General features: G+C 36.1%; 1 long non-coding RNA gene across 1 annotated transcript in view; it reads right to left on the bottom strand.

Annotated features, from left to right (window-relative positions):
- Nucleotides 1–7,169: 7,169 nt before the first annotated feature.
- Nucleotides 7,170–27,464, bottom strand: part of LOC139083410 (uncharacterized) — a 33,788-nt gene continuing 13,493 nt past the window's right edge. Inside the window, exons 2-3 of the long non-coding RNA XR_011540107.1 lie at nucleotides 8,919–8,964; nucleotides 7,170–7,470 (exon numbers count right to left, since the gene is read on the bottom strand). This is a non-coding gene — a long non-coding RNA (uncharacterized lncRNA). The remainder of the gene's footprint in view (nucleotides 7,471–8,918; nucleotides 8,965–27,464) is intronic.

Below are 27,464 nucleotides of genomic sequence, written 5' to 3'. Positions count from 1 at the left end.
TATTATGAATAATTTTTTTTCTTAATTTCACTTTCAGATTGTTCATGTTAGTGTTTCAAAATACAATTAATGTTTTATATTGAACTTGTGTCCTACAAACTTGCTGACCTCATTTATTAACTCTAATAGTTTTTTTGTATTATTTATGATTTTCTATATTCAAGATTATGTCATCTTCAAATAGTTATAGTTTAATTTCTTCCTTTCCTATCCATTTTCTTTTATTTCTTTTCCTTGTCTCATTGACCTTGTTAGAACCTCTAGTAAAATGTTGAATAGAAGCGATGAGCGTAGAAATCCTTGTCTTGTTCTTGACCATAAGGGGAAAATATTCAGTCTTTTACCATTAAGTATGATGTGGCATTTTGGTAGATAACCTATATCAAGTTGAGAAAGTTCCATTCTATTACACAGTGTTGAGTGTTTTTACCTTAAATAGGTGTTGTATTTGGTGTGTAGTTTTCTTTTTGTAGTGCTTTGGTCTGCTTTGATATCAGGATACTACTAGACTCAGAATGAGTTGAAACGTATTCCTTGCTCTTCTATTTTGGAAGAGATTGTGAAGGATGGGTATTGTTTCCCTTAAACGTTTGGTAGAATCCACTATGAAACCGTCAGGGCCCAGACTTTTCTTTGTGAGAAGTTTTTAATTACTAATTCAATCTCTTTATTTATCATTGATCTATTCAGATTTTCTATTTCTTCTTGAGTCAATTTTGGTTGTTTATGTTTTTCTAGAAATTTTCCCCATCTAGTTTATCTAATTGGCTATTTAAGAGCGTCTTGCTTAATTTCCACATAAAAGTGAATTTGCCATATGTATTTCTGATACTGTATTAATATTTTAAACTTGTCTGTCATTTTATTTTTTGTTTATCATTTTTTTCTTCCCATTTTTTCATTTCACTTTTTCCTTTTCCCTGCCTCCCTATATACTACTTGAATATCTTTTAGGGTTCCATTTTGATTTGTCTATAGTGTTTTTGAGTATATATCTTTATGCAGCTTTTTTTCCCTTTTTTTTAAAGATTGGCACCTGAGCTAACAACTGTTGCCAATCATTTTTTTTTCTGTTTTTGCTTTTCCCCCCAAATCCTCTAGCTACCTAGTTGTATATTTTAGTTGTGGGTCCTTCTAGTTGTGGCACGTGGGACACTGCCTCAGCATGGCCTGACAAGCAGTGCCATGTCCATGCCCAGGATCCGAACTGGCTAAACCCTGGGCTGCTGAAGCAGAGTGCGCAAACTTAACCACTGGGCCATGGGGCTGGCCCCCTATACAGCTTTTTAGTGGTTTCTTTAGGCATTATATTGAATGTTCAAGTGAATTAGAGAAACCTTACCTCCTGTTTATGTCTCTCTATCCTCCCATGTTTATAATATAGTTGTCTTAAATACTTTCTCTACACATATGTAGCTATAGTACTATAATTTTTGCTCAACTGCCAAGCATAAATTGGAAAACTCAACAGAAGAAGAAAAACCTATATACTTACCCATATTTTTCTTACCATGTTCTCTTTTCCTTCCCAGTCTTCCCAGGTTTCTTCTACCGTTTCCTTTCCGTGAAAAAAGACATCTTTTGGCAGTTCATTTAAGGTAGGTCAGCTGGTGACAAATTCTATCGGTTTTCCTTCCTTTGAGAGTGTCTTGATTTCCCCTTCATTCCTGAAGGACATTTTCCCTGGCATACGATTCCGGGTTAATATTCTTTTCTTTCAGGACTTAAAAAATGTTGTGCCACCTTTTTTAGGCCTTCATGATTTCTAATAAAAAGTTCTGCTGTCATTCTAATTGTTTTTTCCCTATATGTAAAGTGTCATTTTTTTGCTGGATGCTTTCAAAGTTTTTTATTTATCTTTACTTTTTGCAAGTTAAATTAAGATGTATCTTAGCATGTATTTCTTTGGATTTATCCTGTTTGGAGTTGCTCAGCTTCTTGAATCTACCTTTACACTTTTTTTGGGCCAAATTTGGGAAGATTTCAGCCATTACTTCTTCGAGTACTTTTTCAGCTCTGTCTTCTTTCTTCTCTACTTCCAGAACTCCAGTGATATGAATGTTAGGTCTTTTGTTATAGTCCCACACGTCCTTGAGGCTCTCTTAACTTTTTTTTTAGTTTATTTTCTCTTTCTTTTTCAGAGTGGGTAATTTCCATTGTTCTTTCTGCCATTCCTGGTTTTTGCCTCTGCCCTGTGTTTTGCTATTGAGCATACCAACAAAGCTTTTAAAATTACACTTATTGTATTTTTCTTTTATAAAATATATTTGGTTCTTCTTTATATCTTGTCTGTTTTGACTGAGACTTTTTATTATTTTCTTGAGGCTTTCTAACTTTTCATTTGTTTCAGGTGTGTTTGCAATTGCTCATTGCAGTATTTAGACCATGGCTGCTTTAAAATCCTAAATTTCTCTTTTTTCTTGGTGTTGGCATCTACTGATTGTCTTTTTTAATTCCGTTTGCGATATCCCTTGTTCTTGATCATGAGCAATTTTTTATTTAAACCAGGACAATTTCATAATATGTTATAAGACTCTGGATCTTACTTAAGTATTTTTTTAGCTGGCTAAGTATGGCACCAATCCTGCAAGGGTGGAGAAGGGCTGCTTCATTATTGCCAGGTGGAGATAGGAGTCCAGGTTCTCTACTCAGCCTCCATTGACGTAAAGAGGAGTGTTATTATTATTGCTGGATCTCCTCATGTGATTGCCACTGATACTATGGTGGGGTGGCCTCATGACCACTGGGTGATGTTGAAAGTTATGACTCCCCACTAGGCCTCTTCTGATACCACTCTATTGGGGAGTGGGAAGGGCACTTTGTTAATGATGAGTGGGTGTGAAAGTTCTCTCTATGCGGTGTCCAGTGACACCTCTGGTGATGTACTTCATTGCCATCCAGTGGGAATGATAGCCCCAACTTCTTATTGACATAATCCTTATCAATCCCTTCCTCTGATACAATCCCAGTAGGGATGTAAGAGCCCCTCATTACAGCCTCTCAGCATGGAAGTTAAGTGCCACACTCAGCTTTTCCTGATGTGGGTGAGGATGTGGCCACAGATTTTTTGGTAGTTTTTTCTGTTTGGCTGAAGTCAAGCAGTTATTGTCTGTAAGTTTTCTGTCTTGCTTGGCTGCCCTTACTTGTGGCTAGACAGCAGACTTTTGTTGTTGTTGCTGTTTATAATTTGTACTCATTGGTATTTCTAGGTTTTTGGCTTGTTCAGCTCCAAGTCTGGGATACATGAGGCAAAAAGAAAACCCAGGGAACTCACTACCATATTGTTCCTTGGGCCCCAAGATCCCAGCTGATCTTTCTTCTTCTCTGTATTGTTCAGAATCTTCTTATGTTTGTGTATATATAATGTCCAGAGTTCCTGGTTTTATTTACTAAAAGGAATCGGGAAAAGCGTGCTTACTCCATCTTCCTGGAAGCTGAAGTCTTGTATTTTTTACTATTTTTTTTAGTGCATTACTATCACAATAGTTTACCTGGATATTACAATTAACGTCTTAAAACAATTTAGTTCAGATGAATACCAACTTGATTCAGTAGTGTACCAAATGTTTATTCCTAGATACCTCCATATCCTCCTCCTCCTCCGTGCATTATTGTGCAGATTTTAGGATAAAATGTCCTTTCATTTTAATCTGAAGGACTCCCTTTAGTATTTCTTCTAGGGCAGGTCTGCTAGCAATGAATGCTTTCTGTTTTTGCCCATCTGGGAATGTCTTATATCTCCTTCATTTTTGAAGGGTAGTTTTACTGGATATAGAATTCTTGGTTTATAGTCTTTTTCTTTTAGTACTTAGAATCTGTCATCCTGCAGTCTTCTATTCTCCATGACGTCTATTGAGAAGTCAGTAGTTGTTCTTCTTGAGGTTCCCTTGTACATGATTAGCTTTATTCGTTGCTTTCAAAATTCTCCTTGGATTTGGTTCTCAAATCCAAACTATTTGACTATGTTACTAATTATGCTGCTGGAGTTTGTTGAGCTTCTTGGATGTGCCAATTAATACTTTTCATCAAATTTGGAAGTTTTTGGCCATTACTTGTTCGAATATTCTTTTTGTGCTTCCTTTCCTCTTCTTCTAAGACTCCCATTATGCATATGTTGGTACAAGTGCTATTGTCTCATTGGTCTTGAGGCCCTGTTAATTTTCTTCACTCTTTTATCTTTCAGTTCCTCAGACTGGACAACTGCAATTAACTTATCTTCAAATTCACTGATCCATTCTTCTGCCAGTTCAAAGCTGATTTTAAATGCCCTTAGTGAATGTTTCATTTCAATTATTCAAAATTTGTATTTGGTTCTTTTTGTAAAAAGTAATCTATATCTTTATTGATATTCTTCATTTGGTGAGACATCACTCTCAGACTTTCCTTTAATTCTTTAGACATGTTTTCCTTTAGTTCTTTGAACATACTTAAAATGCTGTTTTGAAGTATTTGTTTTTGTAAGATCAATGTCTGGGTTTCATTATGGACAGTTTCTTTGACTGTTTTTTATCTTATATATGGGCCATACTTTGTGTGTCTTATATTTTTTTTGGTTGAATATTGGACATTTTAAATAAAATAATGTGATAATTCTTGTTATCACTCCATGATTTTCTATGCATTTTGTTATTGTTGTTGCTATTGTTTATTTGTTTAGTGACTTACCTGGACTAATTCTATAAAGTCTGTATTCTTTGTCATGTGTAGCCACTGAAGTCTCTGCTTAGTGAGAAAAACTATCTTTATATTTCTCCCTTCTATAAAATAAACTTTTGAATGGAGAAGGTACTAACAAGGGAGGGAAAAATTAAAAGAAAAAAGGCACAAGTGAAACCAGATGATAAGGTAAGGACATGCATCCATGCCACATGGCCCAGACCCCTACAGTTACAGCTTATACACTGGGCTGAATTTAGAGAAGAATGTGGAACTCCTGCATGACAAAATCAAAGGATGGCTGCTGAATTCCTCAGTTTACCTACTCTAAGCCCTGAAAAATAAACTTGATTGTTTTTCCTTAATGGTACAACCTAAACACATGTAGTATAATATAGTTACAGATAAAAGTGATTGTTGATTATCCTCATTTTTAAAGATAAGGAAAATGATATTGACAGGAGTTAGGTGCTTTTTCCCAGGTCACCAAATTCTTAGTGGCAGAGTTGAGTTTTAAAACACAACCTCTTTTCCATTCACTATGCTACTTTCATCATAACATTCTATTATGTCTGTAGATAAAACTTCTTTTATTCTTTTGACTTAATACACTGTGATTACTCTCTTGTGAATTTTTTGTACAATATGTGTGTTATTGAACTCAGACTGCAGAGTTTCCATAAGAAATAGTTCTATAGCTCTGCATCAATATAACAGGACAGAGCTTCCAGATACAATGGAGGAGTGTATGTTGCAGATGGGTGGCCTGTGGTTTTTATGTGGGGTGCCAAATCACTTGATATATGAGTATTAGGATAGGTGTGAAAGTGAATTCTCTTTGCTCTGTAAGCATGGTATGCCATCATCTAAATATAGTGTAAGCTTCTTAAAACTATTTCCTTCTCTTCAATTTTTTCTTTTAAATGTTGGAATGTATTTTTCTAAAATTTCCAACAAGTATATTAAAAAATTAACGTCTTGCCCCCAATAACCATAAAAGCTATAAAGTAGCCTATGTTAATGTCTCCTTATCATATTCTTTTTAAAAATGAATATTATTAAAAGATTAGAGAATGTCTGAAATATGGGTCTTAGTTATATCTTGATATTTGTCCATAATAAATAAATAAATGCCAAAAAGAAATATTATATTCAAAAATGATTTTCTGATCTGGCAACATTATTATTCATTGGAGCTTTCATTTATATTAGCATTTTAGATGAAAAATTAGCTTTAGTATCCAATTCAACTTTAAAAATCAAATCTGGACACAGTATATTGATTCAGAATTTGGAACATCACTTCTCATCATATCATGTTGCCACAAAATGTATCATGGCATGATGACCCTGGCTTCAATCTTTGATATGAATAATTAGAAGAAAAAACAATATGGATCAAGATTATCAAAAGGAAATTCAGAAAGGAAAGAATGTATTTAACGACATCTACAGAAAAGGCAGCACCCATTGTTGAAGTGTCAGGGTTTCTGCTTCCTAATGATGGAAGTGAGAGGTTGGAGGATAAGAAGCTTTAGTTCTAAAAGAATGGCTTCCCCAATGCCATGACCTCCCCAAATCGCCAAAGGTCAAACTATCTCAGAAATTGAGTGTGTATCCAGGGACAATAGGTTGATAATATCTCCCTGAGATAGGAGAGATCAAGGTTATATAGACATTTCCAAATGATCCAGAGTCTTTTAACATCAGCTGACTGCCATTCCTGGGTGGTGAAGCAGAAGAAAGATCTCAGTGATAATGTGTGTCTGTGAATTACCTCTGAGGTTAATGGTGTTCTGATCCATCCTGTTCTTGTTAATATGAGATTGAGAAGACAGATAAAAAGGCGGGAGTTACCAACTTTAGAGGCAAGCTAATTCCAGCTACTTCTCTGTGAGTCATTCAGTAGCTTGCCAATTAAAAAAATCACCCTAGCACTCACATTCTGTTGATATTTTCTGACATAACTTTTAATTTGCTGAATAATGCTTTGGGGAGGGAAAAGGAAGAGGAGAGAGGGAAAAGAGGGAGGGAGCGAGGGAGAAACTACAACTTGGCCCTAGTTAAAGGCATACTATTTCTATCAGATTTTTTTTTTTTTAATACAACATGCTCAGCATTGAACTAATAAAAATCAGGAGTCCTGGGCACTAGGCCATCCTATCTGTGCCTTGCTTTGCAACTTACAGATGCTACCAAGAAACTCTTTGGCTTTCACTATTCTTTGCCAAAAAATTGGAAAATTTCACTAGAATTTATCTAAAATTCTGTCTCAGTTGCAAAAGTGATATGATCAATTATGTGCCACATTTTTTATACACACTATCGCATTTAATGATCACTACAGTTAAGTTCTATAACCTCTGTTTTATAGATGAGATTATGGAGACCTAGGGTAGTTAAAGAATTTATCTCAGTTGCCCTCATAAAAGAAAGAGTGCAGACAGGTGACTAGACCTTAGGTCTGTCTGCCTTCAAAGACTACGAAAATTTTACTACACCAAGCACAGTACTTTGCAAAATAATAGATATTTATTTTAATGTTGAAATGAATGGTATTTCTTCAAGCATAAAGTTTTATTTTCATAAGCCTATGGGGGTCCTTTGATGAGACAGCTTATATTACATTATCAACATTCTTTCCTGGCACAGTGTCTGGTTCACAGTAGGCACTGAACATCCTGAATGAATGGAAGAACTGACCGTGCTGACCACAAAATCATCCACATTCCGTTCCACAATCTATTGGTTGTAGTTCTACTTTACTTCTTCATGAAAGACGATCCCTGATTTCTTCATTCTTCTCTAATGTGACTATTAAAAGAAAGATATATATATATATATATATATATATATATATACTAAAATATAGCTTAACAAGGGAAAAGAGAGATTGCATATTCATTCTCAGAAAAGAATCCCAAATGACAGACATGAAGCTCATCATCATCAGAAGACATCCACTAGCTGATCTTGCAGGTGACCTAGAAGCAGAACCTTATTAAAAAAAAAAACAAAAACTCATATGCTTTACTAATCATAAGCTATTCACTTTGCATTTTAAGTGAATACTAAATAGAGTATATGCCTTGGAGTCAGACAAACCAGGCTTCCAAACCCAGCAATGTAACTGTAGGCAAATCTCTTAGCTTGCTCTTAAGAATGGTCAAAATTATTGCACTTTCATGTTGGTAGTGAGAATTAGAAGTAATATTACTAAGTTATTGGCAAATAAGTCCTCAGTAATTGGCATTTACTGTGGTGAAAAACAAAGGAGATGTCCTCTTTGGCTTGCTATGTGAAAAAAGTGAGGTTTTTTTAATAGGATAAATTTGAATTATATTGTCAGACTTTAAGTTTGTTAAGATGTTTCCATGGACAACTGTCTAGAGAAGCACATAACTAATATGAGTTATATTTTCCAGCTATATTAATGCTTTGTTTTTCTCCCACATGTCTTTCAGGGACTGTATTACTTTGTAAAACTAATATGGATGATTTCTTGAATCTCTTTGTTATGGAGCCAGCTGTAGACAAGTTAATCTGCACAGTATAAACCAGAAGGAAGCTGTATAACAGCAACTGCATGGACTAGAACATAGCTAATTATGGTAGTGAGGTGCCATCCGGGAACATGTGAGCAGGTAGGTACCTGGACTGACCTTAGACAAGGACTATAGAACAAACTTGCTCTAAACAGCCACACGGTTTGAATCTAACCAAACATTATTACCTTTGTCTTTGATTTCTTTGGAATGCCACCAAGGCCCTATTGTTGTAACAAGACTGTGGTCTCTATTTATTAACTTAGTGTTGTAACCTGACAGTTTCATAACTGGCATTAAAATTACAGAATCAAAACCCTGAGTGCATACATGCAAATTATTCAGGTTAAAAGAAACACAGCTGGGAAATACAGAGACTCAAATCCCTTTACTAATTTTAACTTCATATAACTCACAATTTTGAAATAATAGGAAGATCTCAAGAGTAATAATGATATACAGCAGCCAACAAGTTTAGAGTAATAGCAAAGTCTCTTTGTTCTTTGGTTTAAATTAAACTAGTTTGTAAATATATATAAAATTTTTTTTTTAATTTCAGGTTTTCCTTCTGTGTTTCCATTCTTACAGTCTGGTTTAATCAATAGTACCAATAGGTGGGTGTAATTCTACACTGCGAAACCCAGGATTATGATTGCACAATAGGGATCCATCCACCTTCCCCTGTACCTTTAGCCATAGGAGTCTAATGAAGGGTACCTTTGGTCCATGGAGTGAGCATATTCAGTGAGACTCTTTCATGGTTCTGTTTCACAGGGAGAATACAAAAAATAAGAGCTTAGGCACCAGAATCTGAACACAGATGCAACTTGCTAATTCATTTATTCATTCAGCAACTATTTATGAGACAGACACTATTTTGGACAAAATAGCGAACAAAACAGATAAGCTCCTGCCTTCATATTTTTTACTATTCTAGTGGGAGAACACAGAAAAAATGAAGCAGAAAATAGAAGAACTATAAGGGAGAGCAGACACAGTGACTGCTGCGATGTGAAGAAGGTGTTGTTTGACAAATTACCAACTCAATTTACTAGCTCTATTACTTTTGGAGGGTGGTTGAATATCTCTAAGTAACTATCAAAAGTAGATAATATTACTAAATTCATAGGGCTGAAGTGAACCAATATATATAAAGTGCTGAACTCAGTGGCTGGTACATAGTAAGTGCTCAAAAAAATCTAAGCCAACAGAAAGGAACTCTCTCAACTTGATGAACATTATCTTCAAACCCTACAGCTAACATCATACTTAATGGTGAGAAATTTGAAGCATTCCCACTAAGATCAGGTACAAGACAATGATATCCTCTCTCACCAATCCTTTCCAATATTGTACTGGAAGTCCTTGCTAATGCAATAAGGCAAGAAAAGGAAATAAAAGGTGTATAAATTGTGAAGGAAGACATAAAATTGTTTTTGTTCACAAATAACATGATTGTCTATGTAGAAAATTTAAAAGAATTGACTCCAAAACTCTTAGAACTAATAAGGGATTATAGCAAGGTTGCAGGATACAAGGTTAATATATAAAAGTCAATGCTTTCCTATATTTCAACAATAAACAAGTGGAATTTTAAATAAAAAACTCAATACCGTTTACAGTAGTCCCCTCGAAAATGAAATACTTATGTATAAATCTAACAAAATATATACAACATCTATGTGAGGAAAACTAGAAAACTCTGATGAACTAAATCAAAGGAAAACTAAATAAATGGAGAAATATTCCAAGTTCATGGATAAGAAGACTCAATATTGTCAAGATGTCAGTTCTTCCCAACTTAATCTATAGATTCAATGCAATCTCAATTAAAAACTCAGCAAATTATCTCATGAATATTAACAAACAAATTCTAAAGTTCATACGGAGAAGTAAAAGACATAGAATAGCTAGTACGATATTGAAGGAGAAGAGCAAAGTTGGAGAACTAATGCTTTCTGACTTCAAGACCTACCCTAAAGCCACACTAATCAAAATGGTGTGGTATTGGCACAAGAATAGATGAAAGATTGACGCAACAAAATAGAGATTCTAGAAATAAACAACCATAAATATAGTTAAGTGATCTCTGTCAAAGGGGCAAAGGCAATACAATGGAGCAAAGACAGTCTCTTCAACAAAATGGTGCTGGAACAACTGGAACAGCTGAAACAAAATCTAGATGACCTTGGTTACAGTGATACCTTTTTAGATAGAACACCAAAGACACAAGCACGAAAGAAATAATCTATAAGCTGGACTTTAGTCAAATGAAAAACTTCTGCTCTGTGAAAGACTATACCAGGAGAATTAGAAAACAAAGCACAGACTGGGAAAAATATTTGCAAAAGATACATCTTATAAAGGACTGTTATCGAAAAAATGCAAAGAATTCTTAAAACTTAACAATAAGAAAACAACCTGATTAAAAAATGGGCCAAAGATCTTAACAGACAGCTCAACAAGATGATATATAGATGACAAATAAACACATGAAAAGATGCTCCACATCATAAGTCATCAGGGAAATGCAAATCAAAACAATAATGAGAGGCTGTCCCCGTGGCCGAGTGGTTAAGTTCATGCGCTCTGCTTTGGTGGCCCAGGGTTTCGCCGGTTCAGATCCTGGGCATGGACATGGCACCCCTCATCAAGCCATGCTGAGGCGGCATCCCACATGCCACAACTGGAAGTACCCACAACTAAAAATACACAACTATGTAATGGGGGGCTTTGGGGAGAAAAAGGAAAAATAAAATCTTTAAAAACAAAACAAAACAATAATGAGATAACATTTTGGAATGGCCAAAATCTGGAACACTGACAACACCAAATGCTGAGGAGGATGTGGAGTAACAGCAGCTCTCATTCATTGCTGGTTGGAATGAAAAATGGTACAGTCACTTTGGAAGACAGTTTGGTGCTTTCTTAAAAAACCAAACATATACTTACCATGTTATCCAGCAACTGTACTCCTTTGTATTTACCCAAAGGAGTTGAAAATTTATGTCCACACAAAAACCTGCACACAAATGTCTATAGCAGCTTTATTCATAATTATCAAAACTCGGAAGCAATCAAAATGTCCTTCAAGAAGTGAATGGACAAATAAATTGTGGGAAATTCGGCACTAAAAAGAAATTAACTATCAAGCTGGGGGAAACTTAAGTACACATTACTTAAGTACATATTACTAAGTGAAAGAATCCAATCTTAGAAGGCTGCATACCATATGATACCAACAATATGACACTCTGGAAAAGGCAAAATTACAGAGACAATAAAAAGATCAGTATTTGCTGAGGGTTGGAGGGAGGGAGAAAGAAATAGGCAGAGCACAGAGAAATTTTAGGGTAGTGAAAAGGCTCTGTATGATATTATTATGATGGATATATGTTACCTTACATTTTTTTAAACCCATGGAATATACAACACCAAGAATGAATCCCAAGATAAACTATGGATTTTGCATGATTATGATGTGTCAATGTAGGTTCATCCTTGGTAAAAAATGTACCATTCTGGTCAGTGATGTTGATAATGGGGAAGGCTATGCCTATGTTGGGACAGGGAATAGATGGGAAATCCCTCTACCTTGCTCTCAATTTTATTGTAAAACTAAAACTGCTCAAAAAAAAGTCTTAAAAAATCCAAGCCATTGTTTTCATTGCTAATTAAATTTAATTAATTGATTTGCATTTTTTCTCTCTACTCACTATTTACATTTGTTCCACAAGTTAAGGAAATATTTATTATTTACTATGTCAAAGCACTGTTTTAGGTGTTGCTGGGTATGTAACAGAAAATAAGGCAAAAACGACAACAAAACATCCTGCCCACGGGGAGTTTATGCTTTAGTACACATACTCTCAATTGCTCAGATTTCTTATCTCTAATACTTACTTCTTCCATCTTCCTTCAACTACCCTCTCCTCTGGTTATACCCTTGATTTTATCATCACAAATCACCTTTAAAAGCTCAAACTCAAGTAGGCCATTTTTTTGACTATCACCTTTAATGCTTCTAACCCACCTATTCTGATTCTCCAATCATATTAGAATGACACAGAGATTGGCAAAGCCCTGTACAAAGCTAATACACAAATTCACTAAATGTTTCATATTTTTATGTTTGTGGGTTGGACAATTCAACATTGGAATTGTATCAACTCTCTCCAAATTGATATACAGATTTATTGCAATTATAACCAAAATATCAAATAATTGTTTTATTTTCTTCAGAACTTGAAAACAAACTCTAAAATTTGTGTGGAAATACAAAGGTCTAAAAATATCCAAGACAGCATGAAGAAAAAGACGAAGGTTATAGGGCTTGCTCTATAAATATCAAGGATAATTATGAAGATAGAGTAATTAAGAGCAGGTAGTAGTAGTGAACGACAGAAAAAGATATGAGTGAAACAGAATAGAAGATCAGAAACAGAGCCACACAAATATGAATATTTGATTTGTAACATTAGTAGTTCTGTAAAACATCGAGGGAAATAGTCTTTTCGGTAACCATTGTAAGAACTGATTATCCATAAGTAAAGCACAAAATTAAATGAACCTCTATCTCACCTAATACATACACACACACACAATCAATTCCTGATGAATTATACAGCTAAATGTGAAAAGCACCAAATAAAAGTTCTAGAATATAATGTAGAAGTCTCTCAATATAATCTTCAGGATTTTCGGGGTAGGGAGTGGTTGACTAAGCAAGACACAAAAAGAATTAGGCAAAAACAGGAAAACTGATAAATGGACTACATTAAAATGAAGAACTCATCCTCATCAAAGATAGCACTTAAAGACTAAAAGAGGCAACCTACAGATAAGAAAAATATGTTTGCAATATATGTAACCCACAAAAATTGCATATTCAGAATATATTAAAAATTCTTAAAATGCAATAAGAAAAAGGCAAAAAGAGGAAAAATGGGCAAAAATCTTAAAGAGCATTCCAAAAAATGCTCAATCTTACTAATAATCAGGGAAATAAAAGCACCCTAAAATCACAGCAAGATACAACTCATCAATGAACAGAATGGCAACAATCCAATAGTGTCGTAACACCAAGCGTTGGCAAGGATGTAGGTCAATACGGATTTTCACCATTTGCTGGTGGGAGTGAAACTGTTAAGATTACTTTGGAGAGCACTAAGCCGTATTTCATAGATCTGGAAGGCAGATATAATATGAAACAGCCCATTTCATGCCTAGGCATAAACCCCATAAAAATGCTTGCCTACGTTCACTAGGATGGATGCACTTGAAGGTTCAGAGTGCATAGTTCAATACTACAAAGGACCCAAATGCCCAATAACTGTAAGATGGATACACAAATTATAGTATATTCATATGCTGGAATACTAAACAGCAATGAAATTAAACTACAGATGCATACAAAAACATTTATGAATCTTAAAAACAGAATGTTAAAGGAAAGAAGGCAATACAGTAAGAAAAGTAATGTATGATTTCATTCATGTAAAATTAAAAACAAGAAAAATAAACTTTGTTTTACTAACGCGTTTTTAGGTAGCAACTCTAAAGAAGGGAAGTAAATACTGTAAAACTCAGGACAGTTATTGAAGCAGGAGAGAGGGAGGGGAGGTCTGCGTAGGGAGCTTCTGGGAACCTGCTGTGTTCCATGTCTTGATCTGAGTAGAGATCACAGGGGGTTTGTCCTCCATCAGTTTGTTAAACTGGGCATTTGTGTGTTCTTATCTTTGTTATAAAATAGGAAAAAAAATAAGACGTAATTACATTAAAACAGCTGTGGAAGCAGCTATCACATTTTAATGTTTGTAGACAACTCTTTGAAGAAAAGGTTGAGAGATTGCCGTAGAGCAACATCTTGAAGAGGAAGAAGTATGAGCGAGAGGGGGTCCCAATACTGAGAGGATTTGAAGACATTTACAAATAAATGAAAGCAAAAAATGTAAAATTGTGAGCAAGGCAAAAAGAGAAAGAGAGTTGCAGTTTGGACCTCGAGAAGATGAAAGGAGCTTGGATCAATCAGGGTGCCACCTGGGTACAGAAGGTATGTTCCAAAGGGTTACTTGAAAGGGATGGAGTACCTGCAGCAGTGTGAACAGGCTTAAGGGAACTAGAAGCATTGGCAAGGCACCAGGGACTTGTAACTGGAGGAAGTCCTTAAGACGCCTTGGCCTGAAGAGGTAAGGGAAGCAAAGAACGGTTTAGCCAAGTCCAAGGGAGAGCTGAAGCAGAGGAAGACGGGCTGCCCATGGGAGCCAGAACCCATATGCAGGCCCTGCTAAAATTACAGTGAGGCAGGAAAAGGACACGGGGCAAAGGACTGGAGTAGGGAAATAAATCACCTGATATCTTCTTCCTCCCATCCTCTGATTTCCTTCCGCCGCTTGCCATTGTCCAAACCCAACTGCAAACCAGAGGCTGTGAGTCGTTGAGTGATGTAGTCTGAAGAGGTTAGTCTTCTACGACTCTGAGCAGGGCAGAGACAGGCAGAGCAGTCATGCAGGGACGAGGAGGAACCAGTGTGAATTATCACACAGGACTGTGGTTAACCGAGAAAGCTTAGTGCCCAAAGGACACTTCTCCTAGGCAAGAGGAACGATAGAAACGCCTGGAGGATGATTCCCAGGTGATTTTGGTGGAAGGGAAGGAAAGTCAAGGAGCACCTTTCTGATGACCTTAATCTCAGCAGAGTCAATGCAGGGGTTGTCTGCTTGTCGGGAAGAAAAACAGGGTAGATCAGGCCATTTGGGAAGATTAGAGGAAATTTGACATTACTTAGGTGGGAAATTTAGCAGGAAGTCAATTAGGTATGGGTAAAAGAACTGCTGAGTTGCACCAATGGCAACGGGATTTTTCACATAACGAGAATTTCTGTATTTTCGTGTGTAAGCACATATTAATCAAAACCGTTTATACAGAAGTGAAAAAAGGTTTTCTTTATCTAACTACTTCTAAGGCAAAAAAGAGTTTTGAGGGCAGGAATTGTGTCTTCACACCTATTCCCACACCTCCTCTCCTCTCTTACCCATATTACAAACACTAAACACATGTGCATGCTTGTGTGTGTGCATACACAATCTAACACAATATATTTATAAAAATTGGCCCTTGAAATTTTCCTAATCATGATAGGCATTTCTTACCTTCATCTATTGTAATTAACCTAATAAAAAATACATATAAAGAGTGGTGGTTGGTTAAGTCCTGGGTTGTAGTCTTAGTTCCACGATGTAATTTTGGTGAGTGTTATGGTCTGAATGTTTGTGTCCTCTTAAAATTCATATATTGAAATACCAATGCCTGATGTGGTGGCATCAGGAGGTGGGGCCTTTGAGAGGTGCTTAAACCATGAGGGTGGAGCCATCACGCATGGGATTAGCACCATACAAAGTGGCTCCAGAGAGATCCCTAGCTCCCTCGACCAAGTGAGGACACAATAAGAAGGTACCAGATGTGAATCAGGAGAGTACTTATCAGAAGGGGACCATGATGGCGCCCTCATCTTAGAGTTCTCAGCCCCCAGAACTATAAGAAATACATTTCTGTTGTTTAGAAGCCACCCAGTCTGTGGTATTTACAGTAGTCTGACTAAGCCAGACTAGACAGTTAGGCAGGCATACATCGTCCTTAAGCATTTGCTTTTATGGAGCCATTCTACCTAAGGCTGTATGAAAGATGGTTTCTGCAATGATTATTTTTATGGAAACCAGAAATGCGTATCCCAAATAGTTCAAGAATATTTGACTGACATGTGCATATATATTTTTCCTTATCTCTATTCATCTATTTTCTGACTTTAACAGTATGGTGATATTAAATTAAGGTAAGAAAATAATTATCTACTAATCATACGGTGTAATAAAAAGTTTCTAACCTATTCTTGGGAAATATTTAGATTTCCTTTTAAAGCCGAATGATTTAGAAAAGACCTTTGTGATCACAGCTTCTGAAATGATGGGTGATCATTCGCCAAACTATCAAGAGGCACATGCCTGCAATGTGCTGAGTGTGGCCTTGATTAGGTAACAATGAAAACATCAAGTCAAATTAAGCCAACAGTTTTTAGTCAGAAGGTAAAGGTGAGCAAGAATTTTTCAAGGTTCAGATAAACTGACATGAGGAATATGGCACTAGTTGAAATGTATGTAAATCTCCTATTATTATTAAAGCTGTAGCTAAGGAATATCTTTCACGAAAGAGTCATAAAAGTATGCAGTTCTGAGCACTATATACTCACTGGAAATTTAAGATGACAGATATGATCAGAGGCTACATTCTTACCGAGGAGAGTCTCTATCCAGAGTTCAGGTGTTCATCATGCAGGCCTTTGCTGAGGGCCAGCTATGTGCAAGGCAAGCTGTCAGGCACTAAGGAGAGTGCCAGCAGGAGGAGCAGCGGTGGGGGATGTAGGTGTACTCCTACTCCATGACCTGTTTCATTCACAAATGATTCATTGCCTTTGTTAATGACAAGGGCAGAATCCATAGTTCTCTTTGAATCATCCAAGTGTTCATACTTGCTAATCAGAGAGTAGATCATAATCAGTTACTAGACATTTCCGTCAATAGCCCCAGGGTAGTGTAAATCAGAGTTGAATGTCCTTAGTTGCCATCTGAGAAGTTTCCCCATTAAGGAATGAGTCAGCTCTGAGAAGAAGAGCACTGAGTGTGCACTGATTAAACACGGGTGTAGCAAAGGGATTACCAAGGGACAGGGACCTGGCAGAAGGGTAAACAGCATACTTTGATTATATGCTACCACCAGCTTCTAGAATATGGGAAAGTCATTCCAGAATCAGGAGACATATTTCTTATCCAATCTGCCACTAATTATCAGTGCTAAATGTGATATTTTGGCATCAAAGTGTAAAAATATTGGAATATATCTCCAAGTAATGTGCGTGTAACAGACCTCTCCAACCAGCATCTTTATCTGCAAGCCGATTGAACAAAGGGGTAGGCAGGGGTCAGGAATAGGCAGGAAGGTATCTGTTACTTGACAGTATTTTTGACAATAGAAAGTATTAGGTGGCATCAAAATGTCACAGATTCCCATTTACTAACCTTAAGTAAGTTGTTTGACCATTCTGGGTCTTGGTTTTCTCAATAAAAATTGAAGTAGTTGAGTTAAATTATCCCTAAGTTACCTTTAACTCTAACAGGCTGTGGAACAATAATTGTTTAAGATAAACAAAACATAACTGGATCCTAAGCATGATCCTTAATGTCCCCTTTTTAGGTGACAAATCATAATGGACAATGGCTTTTCTGCCACAGGATATTTATTACTATTAGAAATATTATCAACAGTACCCAAACTCTACCAGACTAGAGCTTGAACTTTTCATAATGTAGCTTTGACTAATTAGTTGATGTGTAAATAAGATTCTAAGCGATAGCAAGATTGTTGTTTAACCAGGCTAGTCTTTCGTCACTATTTCTTTTGAACGATTCTTAATCTTCACATATGCAACACATCACAAAGAATCACACGAGCTCAAAACTGTGTCCATTGGTCAATATCGAGAGCTCAAAACTTTTAGCACATACATTTTTTTCTTGTTAGTTTTTATTTTTTTATAATTGTAGTAAAATACACATAACATAAAATTTATCATTTTAACCATTTTAAAATGTACAATTCAGTGGCATTAAATATATTCACAATGTTGTGCAACTACCACCATTATCTAGTTCCAGAATTTTTTCAGTCCCACAAATGGAAACGCCATACCCTTTAGCAGTCACTCCCTATTCCTCTCTCCTCCCAGCCCCTGTCAACTGCGTTCTATCTCTATGGATTTACCCATTATGGATATTTCCTATGAAAATGAGGTCATATAATACGTGATCTTTTGTGACTGGCTTCTTTTACTTATCAAGCTTTCAAGGTTCATCTGTGTTGTAGCAGGTATCAATATTTCAATTCTTTTTATGCTGGAATAATATCCCATTGTATGTATGTGCCATATTTTGTTTACCCATTCATTGGTTGATGGACATTTGGATGGTTTCCATTCTTTTGACTATTGTGAATAATGCTGCTCTGAAGACACATACACAAGTTCTTATGTGAACACGCTTTTCAATTATCTTGGGTAAATACTTAACAGTAGAATTGTTGAGTCATATGTCTAACTATGTTTAACTTACTAAAATATTGCCAAACTGTTAATCAACTGTAGTTACACCATTTCACATTTAGTACATGTATTTTTAAATATAATTCTCAAGACATTTGTATGAGGTAGGTAAAATTATTATTCTAATAAGATGGCTGAAGGCTGAGAACTTGGGTAACTTACCTACGGTCACCAACTATAATTTGTTGGTTTCCTGATTAAACTTGGAGCTCATCCATCATAAGGATGAGTCCATAAAAACACAAACAGGAAAATATGCCTGATGTATATGTTTGTTCCTGGGATGTGAAGGCAACTTATAGCTTAATTTTGTTGTTATTGTAAACTGAATTAAACATTCTCAATCAAATTTTCTATTTCTTCTCAGTTTGAGTTACCTTCTGTTACCAAATTTGGCACAGTTTAAAATTATTTGGATTATATAATGCACTTATTCATTCAAAGGCAAACAACTTTGCAGCATGATAGCTGAATATTTGCTATTAAACTATAACAAAATTCCACACTCTTTGCTCTAAAAATTTTACCTAATTTGCATAACAAGAGAGTGGTTGTGGTATGTTTGTTTCTTTATTGAAAAGGAGAGTCTAGTGATTTTAGAAGGAAGGAAATACCATTGAGACTAAAATGCAGACATCAAGATGAAGGTTGTCACTCTAGACTCTCAAGCATCAAAGTGACACTGTTGTACTAGGATAAAAGTATCTGCAGGCCACAGTGCAGCACTCCACAGGAGCTTCCCCTTAGAGAATTCCGGAGTCTCTGAGTATCACTTGTGGACACTTCTTTTATGTGGTCCCCACTTTCCATATGAACTTCAAACACCCTTAGGCACATTAAGGAATTGCTTTAGTTCGATTGCAGGTGTCACAGAGCTCAAGAAAATACATCTAATCTTGTTGGGAAGGATTCAAAAATTGTCCTACTCCTTGTATAATCCGTAAAGCTAGTGTGGGTATAGGAAGTTAGGGGAATATGATCACATTTACACAATGATTTCTAGGGCATTGAGCATTCCTATGAGAAATAACATGTAGAGAATTTCTTAAAGCCAGACATTAAAGAAGAATGGTTTTAGTAAAGCAAGGTGTAGGGAGGTATACAAACATCATTGCTAAAAAATACAAATTTAGTATTTGAACAGGCAACACATTATATCAGCTGATTTTCTGTCCTGCAATCTATTTTAGCAGGTTCTCAAAAAATAACCAGGCTCTGTATTAGGTCCTCTAGATACATTGCCTTATGTCATACGTACATATATGAGAGACATCATTAGGATATGCATATGAATATAAATATGTATATGCATGCATTTATTTCATGGTGATGTTCCTTATAAAAGAAATAGTATTAACAAGATATCAACACATTCACAACTTAAATGCTTTATTATTTTACACATAAGCAAATAGATTGAAATGTAGTCTTCCTCTAGCTATGTGTAAGTTTCACTTGATGCTGAATTTTCATAAAGGAAAGATTTACACTTGTTTTAGATTAAAGCAATGGCTTCTTCAATAGTTTTAAGACAGAACTTTGAAAAAGTAATGGGGTGTAATCTGAAGATGGAATAGCTGAAATGTTTGACGCTGCGTCATGCTGATAACACATTTCTAAAACTATCACCTGGTTTTGTGAGGCACTGATGTAACTGCAGAGAAAAAAGTGGCAAAGATTAGGGCACAGACACTGGATCTCACTTAACAAAACAGATATAGTGCTAGCTTGGCCTCCTATGTATGTGGCATCCCCATTGAACTCCACATGGGATCTTTTTGTACTAAGTCTACATAATCAAGCCCATTGTTAGCCAATTTTAGAGGGAAATTAGTCCCATCCTATAAATGGATTGCTCTGTTCACTGCAGTCTGTGCTGAATGCTATCATGCATTTTCTCTTCTACTCTGCGTGATTCATTGAACATTTTATGGACTTGTTTACTACAGAGAATGAAAAGGTTACTTGCGAAGCTGGCTTTAGAAAAATCCAGGTGAGGACCAGCAATGAAAAGACTTAATTACATTTCTCAGTAATCCTCAACCCACCACAATCACATCAGCAGGAAAATGGTACCAAAAATAAAATCTCTGCAGACATCACACATAGCAAGTGAGCTTACAGACTTCCTCAGAAATCCTAGCAGGTAGGGGCAAAATCTCTTTGAATGACCCGCTAATAAATTACGAGCTGGTGGAGAAAGAAGGAATTGTTTCACATTGTTCGGGTGCTAAAATTTCCAACAGGAATGCAACAATTAAATATTTGAATTTCTTAAACATGAACATTTGGAATATGCCTTTGTTTTTAATTTAACTATATAAATTGTCATTCACTTTCAGCAATAATCATAGTCAATGGAAAGGAAAAGATAAAGAGTATGTTTTGAATACTTCCAGTGCCATCTATTGGCTGTGAAACGTGTTGTTTCAATGCTAAGCCAAAACACACCAATGACTATTAAGGAAGGAGGAAGACATTTCACACATTCACGATAAAAACACATCCAATTGGGTGTTTGAAAGGTTGTAAACATCACAGTCTGCCTCAAGATTCTTATATGTATCATTTCAAATCAGAGAATTTATTTGATGTATAATAAGAAGGAGTAAACAGATACGAATATTTTAAGTATAAAATCTAGACTCTCAAGGATCCAGTAGGTTATATTTAATACCAATCATAGAATATTTTACTTATGTTTCAGACAAAAGAAAACTAATGACTCTTCTTTATATAATGAATAATTTTCTAAAAATCTTGTAGCTTTTACAAACTCAATGTTCATCTTCTTTTTGTAATTGTAGGCATAAAGGAAGCTATTTTGTGTCACAAAAATGGCTCAATTAACAGCATTTTCTCTTTGTGCAAGGATCAAAAATGAATAGAGAAAAGATTGTGCAGTAGATTTTTAAAGACGTCTTTTCTAAAACTCCCTTTTTACATGTGTATTATAATTTCTGAGTTAGATAATTTGAACATTCAAATTAAAGGGCATGCAATTAATCAGTTTCAGGTGAAATTGTTTTCTCTCATTCAATTTTGCTCGCACAGCTAATTGAATAATGAAGAGTTAAGTGGAGGAAAAAGGAAGCTACCCTTTTAAAATTTGGCTCTCTCTTCCTGCTTCTCATAGTGAGTACATTCTTACATTTACCATCTATAAAAGTCCTCACTGAGAGAGAGAGGGAGAAAGTGGGGAGAGGAGGAGAGAGAAATATTGGGACAAATTGGTAGTCTTGATGTACTTGAAAACATACTTTTCTCATGGTATAGTGAGTTATTAAATTCTCTTACTTTTTGATCTCCAATCCACCTCACTTTGGGTTTATAAAGCTGTCTGTAGTTTTTAACGTTATATCTTTATATAACACTTCACTGTAACGCACATTTTTCACGTTTCTGCCATATTATTTCATTGTTGACTACTTATTACAAAACTTTATAAGGTATTACAGTGAGGTGAAATACACATTTGAAGTCATATATAAAAGAGAAATTTAATGTTTACTTTTCCAAAATGTGAGCTGTTGTTAGTTTTCTCAGTCAATATTTTGTATTTCTATGGTGACACTTCTGTTTTACCAAAGAAATAACAAAGTCATCACAGCATCCAAAGGATTTCGTGATAGCACTTCTGTAGATCCAAGTCTATTTGGAAACAGAGCCCAATTTTCCAATATTTCTTCTATTCAAATAATTGCTTTCACATATGGAAGACAGACAAAACAGTACTTTCCACTGTCAACGCCGCCCATTTCTTCGGGAGTGTTAGCTAGGCAACGAAACAAACAAAAATGACTGTAAAAAGTGTATAGGCACTTGGCTCTTGTCTATAATTTAGAAACATTATGACTGATTCTCATTCTCTGTTTCTTTCCAAGAATATCTCTTTTGCAAACAGGGTCTTTTTGATTTTACAAAGTATTCCATATTCAGAACGTATGGATAAAATTGTGCCACTCTGTGCTTGAAAATAAACAGAACACATGAAATCAAACCCCAGAACAAACACACAAGAGAAGATGCCTTTCCTGTCTTAAAATCTGCTTTCTTCTAAATGACTTTGTTAGTCATGGCTTATATTGGCTCTCAAATGTGGTCAGTCTCCAGAGAATTGGTTTACTGCCTGGTAAGATCATGACATCCTTAAAGGTGAACCTCAGAATTTGAGATGATTCAGGAAAGTCCAGGAACTTGCCTGCATTTGGCCCATTAAAAATTAATACAGCTCAGAATATAAAGGGCTTTCTCCTCAATGCATTGCTATTTACGTTGTTATTTGTATACACATCCTGACAAGGAACCAACTACGAATGCTGGGATCAATTTATATACGAAAACTAAGAGAGATGAAAAGGGAGAATCTAGTTGAGTTAATTTTTGTACAAATGAGAATGAAGTCACCTGTGCAAGCGTGCATGCATTTCACAGTTCCCAGCACAGATCTGCTCAGTAGTTTACATCAATGTCTCTGCATTTTCTGGCTCAGCAGAAATCCTATCGAAGGCCCAGCTCTGTATTGCCTGCAGGGAACCAAATAGCTGCAGCCACACTAACTTTGTTCCCTCTGTCAATCAATGATTAAGGATCTGAGCTCTGGAAGCAGGTTGCTTAGCTTTAAATCCCTACTCTGACACTTATCTCCTGGATAAACTTGGGCAAATTACATAAATCCTCTGAGCCTCAGTTTCTTTATGTGTAAAAGAAAGATAATACCTTCCAGCACTCTGGAAAGATCAGGTATGACGGTACCTCTGAAGAGCTGGTTATCGGGCCTAACTACACAGAGGACATAGTTAATAAATTTTAGCCATTATTGCTATGTGAGATTCAAGCTTATTTTGTTTTTTTAAAAAAAGAAACTGATTTATTTTAAGGAGAGAAAAGAGTGGGACACAATCAAACAACTGGATCCCAACCCGCCTAAAGCTTTCAGTTCAGCTTTGTGACTTTTAATTGAGAAAGACACAAATTCATTTGTATTTTGGCTCCTCACTACAGCACGATGAGCGGTGCAGTTATGAACAGAGCTGGCATCATCAGACTTCTACCCAGCACCCCACGCAGTCAGCATAAAGATGTTTACTGAATACACAGGTGTCCAGTGTCATAGGAACCTTTGAAATCCATGCTTTTCCTCTCCAGGCAGCCCTGTAGGCACCAGTATGGCCCCTATACCCGCAGCCGTGAAGAACACCCCTGACAACACCGAGGGCATCTCTCCGGATGACCGTCTTCTGTCAAGACTCATACTCCAAGGTCAACCCCTCGTGCTGACCATCAGATTCCAGTGCACACAGAACATGGATAGTGAAGAAGTTATTTTAAAAATATCTTTGAATGGCAAAAATAGAGAGACAAGAATTGAGAGAAAGAGATGGAGAAAGAGAATGGGTGGATGGGCATTCAGAGAGAGAAAGTCTGAAATTCAGAGTCAGAAGGTGAGAGAGTGACAGAGAAAATAAGAGTCATAGCCACAAGATAGCCAGGGCACCAGAGGAAAGGAAAGAAGAGAAGAAACAGTGGAGGAGGGAGCCAGGGAAGACGGTGGGGTGAGGGCGCTGTGGAGAAGCTTATCCTGAAACCACCTGGAGCCACAGAGACAGCACATTTATTTCTGCCTAGCAACACTCTCCCTTCTATGCTTAGCTCTGCTTTTGTGCCAGGCTTAGTTTTAAATGTTTTCTTTAAGTTCTGTAATCTTTACAGTAACTGTATGAGGTGGGTAGATACTATTAGAATTACCATTTTTATAGTTGAGAAACCTTAGGTGCAGAACTAATGAGCAACTGGAAAAAACACACACTGTGTTTCCTTTTTCCTTACAGGTAATCAGGTAATCACTTTTGATAACCCACAAGAGGTTTTATGGTCTTGAAGGAACCCCAACCTCTCCCATTGAAGCCCCTCCTTGACTATTAAACTATGCAGTCAGTGCATCACAGAAAAGCAAATTCCCCAGTTCTGGTATTTTATAGTGGGATCAATTACTTGGACTCAATTAATCAATTAATTGGCCTCATCTTATTTATAAAGATAAAGCCATTGGATATCTGAAATGTTTTTAAGAGTACTGAAATTAACTTCATTCTAGCTATTTCAATTAAGGGACATGAAATGTAGTGTGTATATGATTGAAATATTTTAAAATATTGTTTTTCTAAGGAATATTTTAAAATTTAAGGCTTTCCTTATTTTAGGCGAAGCTCATCCTTCCAATAGTCACTATATGTGGCTAAATTAAGCATTATACCTACCATTAGTAATTAATGATCAAGTGAAAAGTGAAAAAAACAAAGATCCAAAGTTGAAAACTTAACCATTTTGGAACTGAAGTTTTGAGAAGAATATTTTCAATGCTTTTCCATTATATAGTGTTTTAATAGTATTCAGAATTTGGGAAATAAGTTTTTCAATTTCTCTTAAGTTAATTTCCACAATACTGCTTTGAAGAAATTAGGTGTTACACATTGTGTAATTACCATTAGGTACCAGATGAATATTTTAAAACACATTTTATGTACGATGGTCTCAAATTGGTTACTATTAAAAGATAACAAAATTAAAGTTCATGTACTAAGCTCTCAGCTAAGAGATTATATTGTCAACTTGAGACTATAGTGTAATGATTGGTATATAGATTTTTAGGATAAACAATCTCGTGATATGAAAATAGAATAAACTTGAACCTAAAACTTTAGCACACTAAGAATTTCCTTGAGTGTGGTTTTAGCTCTGGGACACTGAAGCAAACTTACAAAATGTTTTTGAGAGTAAAAATTATACATATTTGACTTGGCAAATTTATGACTAATTAATAATAGGAAAAGGAAAGAATGGTGAAGAAAAAAGAGAAGAAGGGGCAGAGGAAGAGGAGAAAAAGGAGGAAGAATTACTTTTAGGTTACAGAGCATTTTTAAAATACGTTACCTCATAGAAATCCTGTGAAATATTATTATTTGTGTTTTACAGATAAGGAAACTGAGGCTCAAATTTTAAATGAGTTACCTAAGGTCACATGAATGTAACTGGAACAACTTGAAATCGATATCATAGGATACTATTATTTTCGGTGTCTCTTAAGATACTTCTGTGTGTGTCTTTGATAATTACTTCAGCATCAACGAAAAATCATTCTGCCATATGCTCGGAAATGAAATAAAAATAATGTCTATTTCCAACAGCTCATGCTTTATAACCATTTTATAACATTTAGAAAGTTTAAGTAGAAACCTTTTCTCTTGGGCTGTAATCAAATGATTTATGATAATGTCCTTAGCAAAAAGACGCATCATTATTGTGATTAATCTCATCTGGTGACAGTACCATTGCACAACTAAATCAGCACTCTAGAAAGAAACGAAATCAGGAACTCCATTTAGCAGATTTGGTGACGATGCCTGTTCAAATATTGCAAAATTCGTGTTAAATCACCTCCGTGTGGCATTAACTCTGTTCATTGCCTGCTGAAGACCTCAGTCTAAAAAAACCAGTGATTTTCCATTTTTATTGTGCACATGTGTTTAGACCTGTCAGCTACTTGAGATAAAACTGGTATTTGAGAGAAAACCACTCTTCTCAGTGCCGTTCTTCAAACCATGTTTTTGGCCTACGATTTTCAGGTGAGCTCTTCTTTTCCTATTTGGAAAACATATTTTCCAGCAAACATGGTCTCATAATATTCTCCAGAACTCCTGATCCCGGTCCTTAGATGAGGCAGTGTTGCTAAATTTTGGGTTTCCTATTTCTACTCTTGATCTATTATATACCAATAAACTTGGTTTTATAGCATCATCTCATTTACTGATTTAAAATTCAAGTTGGAGTTCCATGAAATGTTTAATTCTTCTGTTTCAAGAAGACCAAAAAGCTATCTCATTTCAAATAAACAGTGAACTTTAATGCTCCCATCTTTGTATGTTCTGTCCTGTGGATAATATTCCTTCCTCTCCATGACACATCGGCACATTTCCGTTCCCCACTGAATGTAAGTATAGCTGTTTGTACATCCACCATCCTCATTGGAAGGCAAGCTCAGGGACACAGGGACCTAAATGATTAATGATATTTATAATGGTTAATGGCTAAAACAGGAATGCTTACTTTGCTATGCACTTTACTTATATTACAGCATTTAATCCTTGCAGCAATTCATGAAACAGATTCTATCATTATTCTCACTTTAGAAATGAGCAAACTGAAACAACTGAGAAAGGTTAAGTCACACAATCTTTCACACAGTTAGTATAGTGATGAGGCTGGAACTCAATCCCCAACAGCCTGACTTGAGGGCCAACGCCTTAAAGCCCTGAGAGTCCCACAGCCCTGTTTGGTTTGCGAGAGCTTTGGCATCAAAGAGTTAATGCTTCTTAATTACCAAGACTGTCTGCAACTTTCATCAGTTACAGCTGATATAGAATTACATTGCCATTCGATATGTTTTATTTATCACATGGGATGGTTAATTTTATGTTTCATTTTGGCTGGGCCAAGAGACACCCAGACAGCTGGTAAAACATTATTTCTCGGTGTGTCTGTGAGGGTGTTTCTGAACGAGATTAGCATTTGAATCAGTAGAGCGAGTAAAGGTCTCCCTCACCAGTGAGGTCGGGCATCAGCCAATCCATTGAGGGCCCAAATAGAACACAAAGGCGGTGGAATGGTGAGCTCTGTCTTCCTGACTTGGAACATCTGTCTTCTCCTGCTCTCAGACATCGTTGCTCCTGGTTCTCAAGCCTTCGTGCGGCGAGGCTTGTAACAGCAGGTCTCCCCGCTCCCCACCTCCCAGTCCTCAGGCTTTCAGCTCCCCTGGTTCTTAGGTCTTTGGACTCAGACTGAATTATCCCACAGGCTTCCCTGGGTCTCCAGCTTGCCGATGGCAGTTTGTGGGACTTCCTGGCCTCCACAAACTGCATAAGCCAATTCCCACAATAAATCTCCTTTTACAGATATCTATATATAGCCTATTGGTTCTGTTTCTCCGGAGAACTCTGACTAATATATCATGGTTTGTGTGTTTGTTTTCTTTTCAGTAAATAAGAACCTTTCATTATCCATGCTCAGAGATGAGTGGACTGATTAAGATATTCCAGAACTGCAGATGATCCAGT

Source organism: Equus przewalskii, chromosome 5 (genome assembly GCF_037783145.1).
Source record: "Equus przewalskii isolate Varuska chromosome 5, EquPr2, whole genome shotgun sequence".
Lineage (NCBI taxonomy): Eukaryota > Metazoa > Chordata > Mammalia > Perissodactyla > Equidae > Equus > Equus przewalskii.
This window is presented reverse-complemented; position numbering and strand designations above follow the sequence as displayed.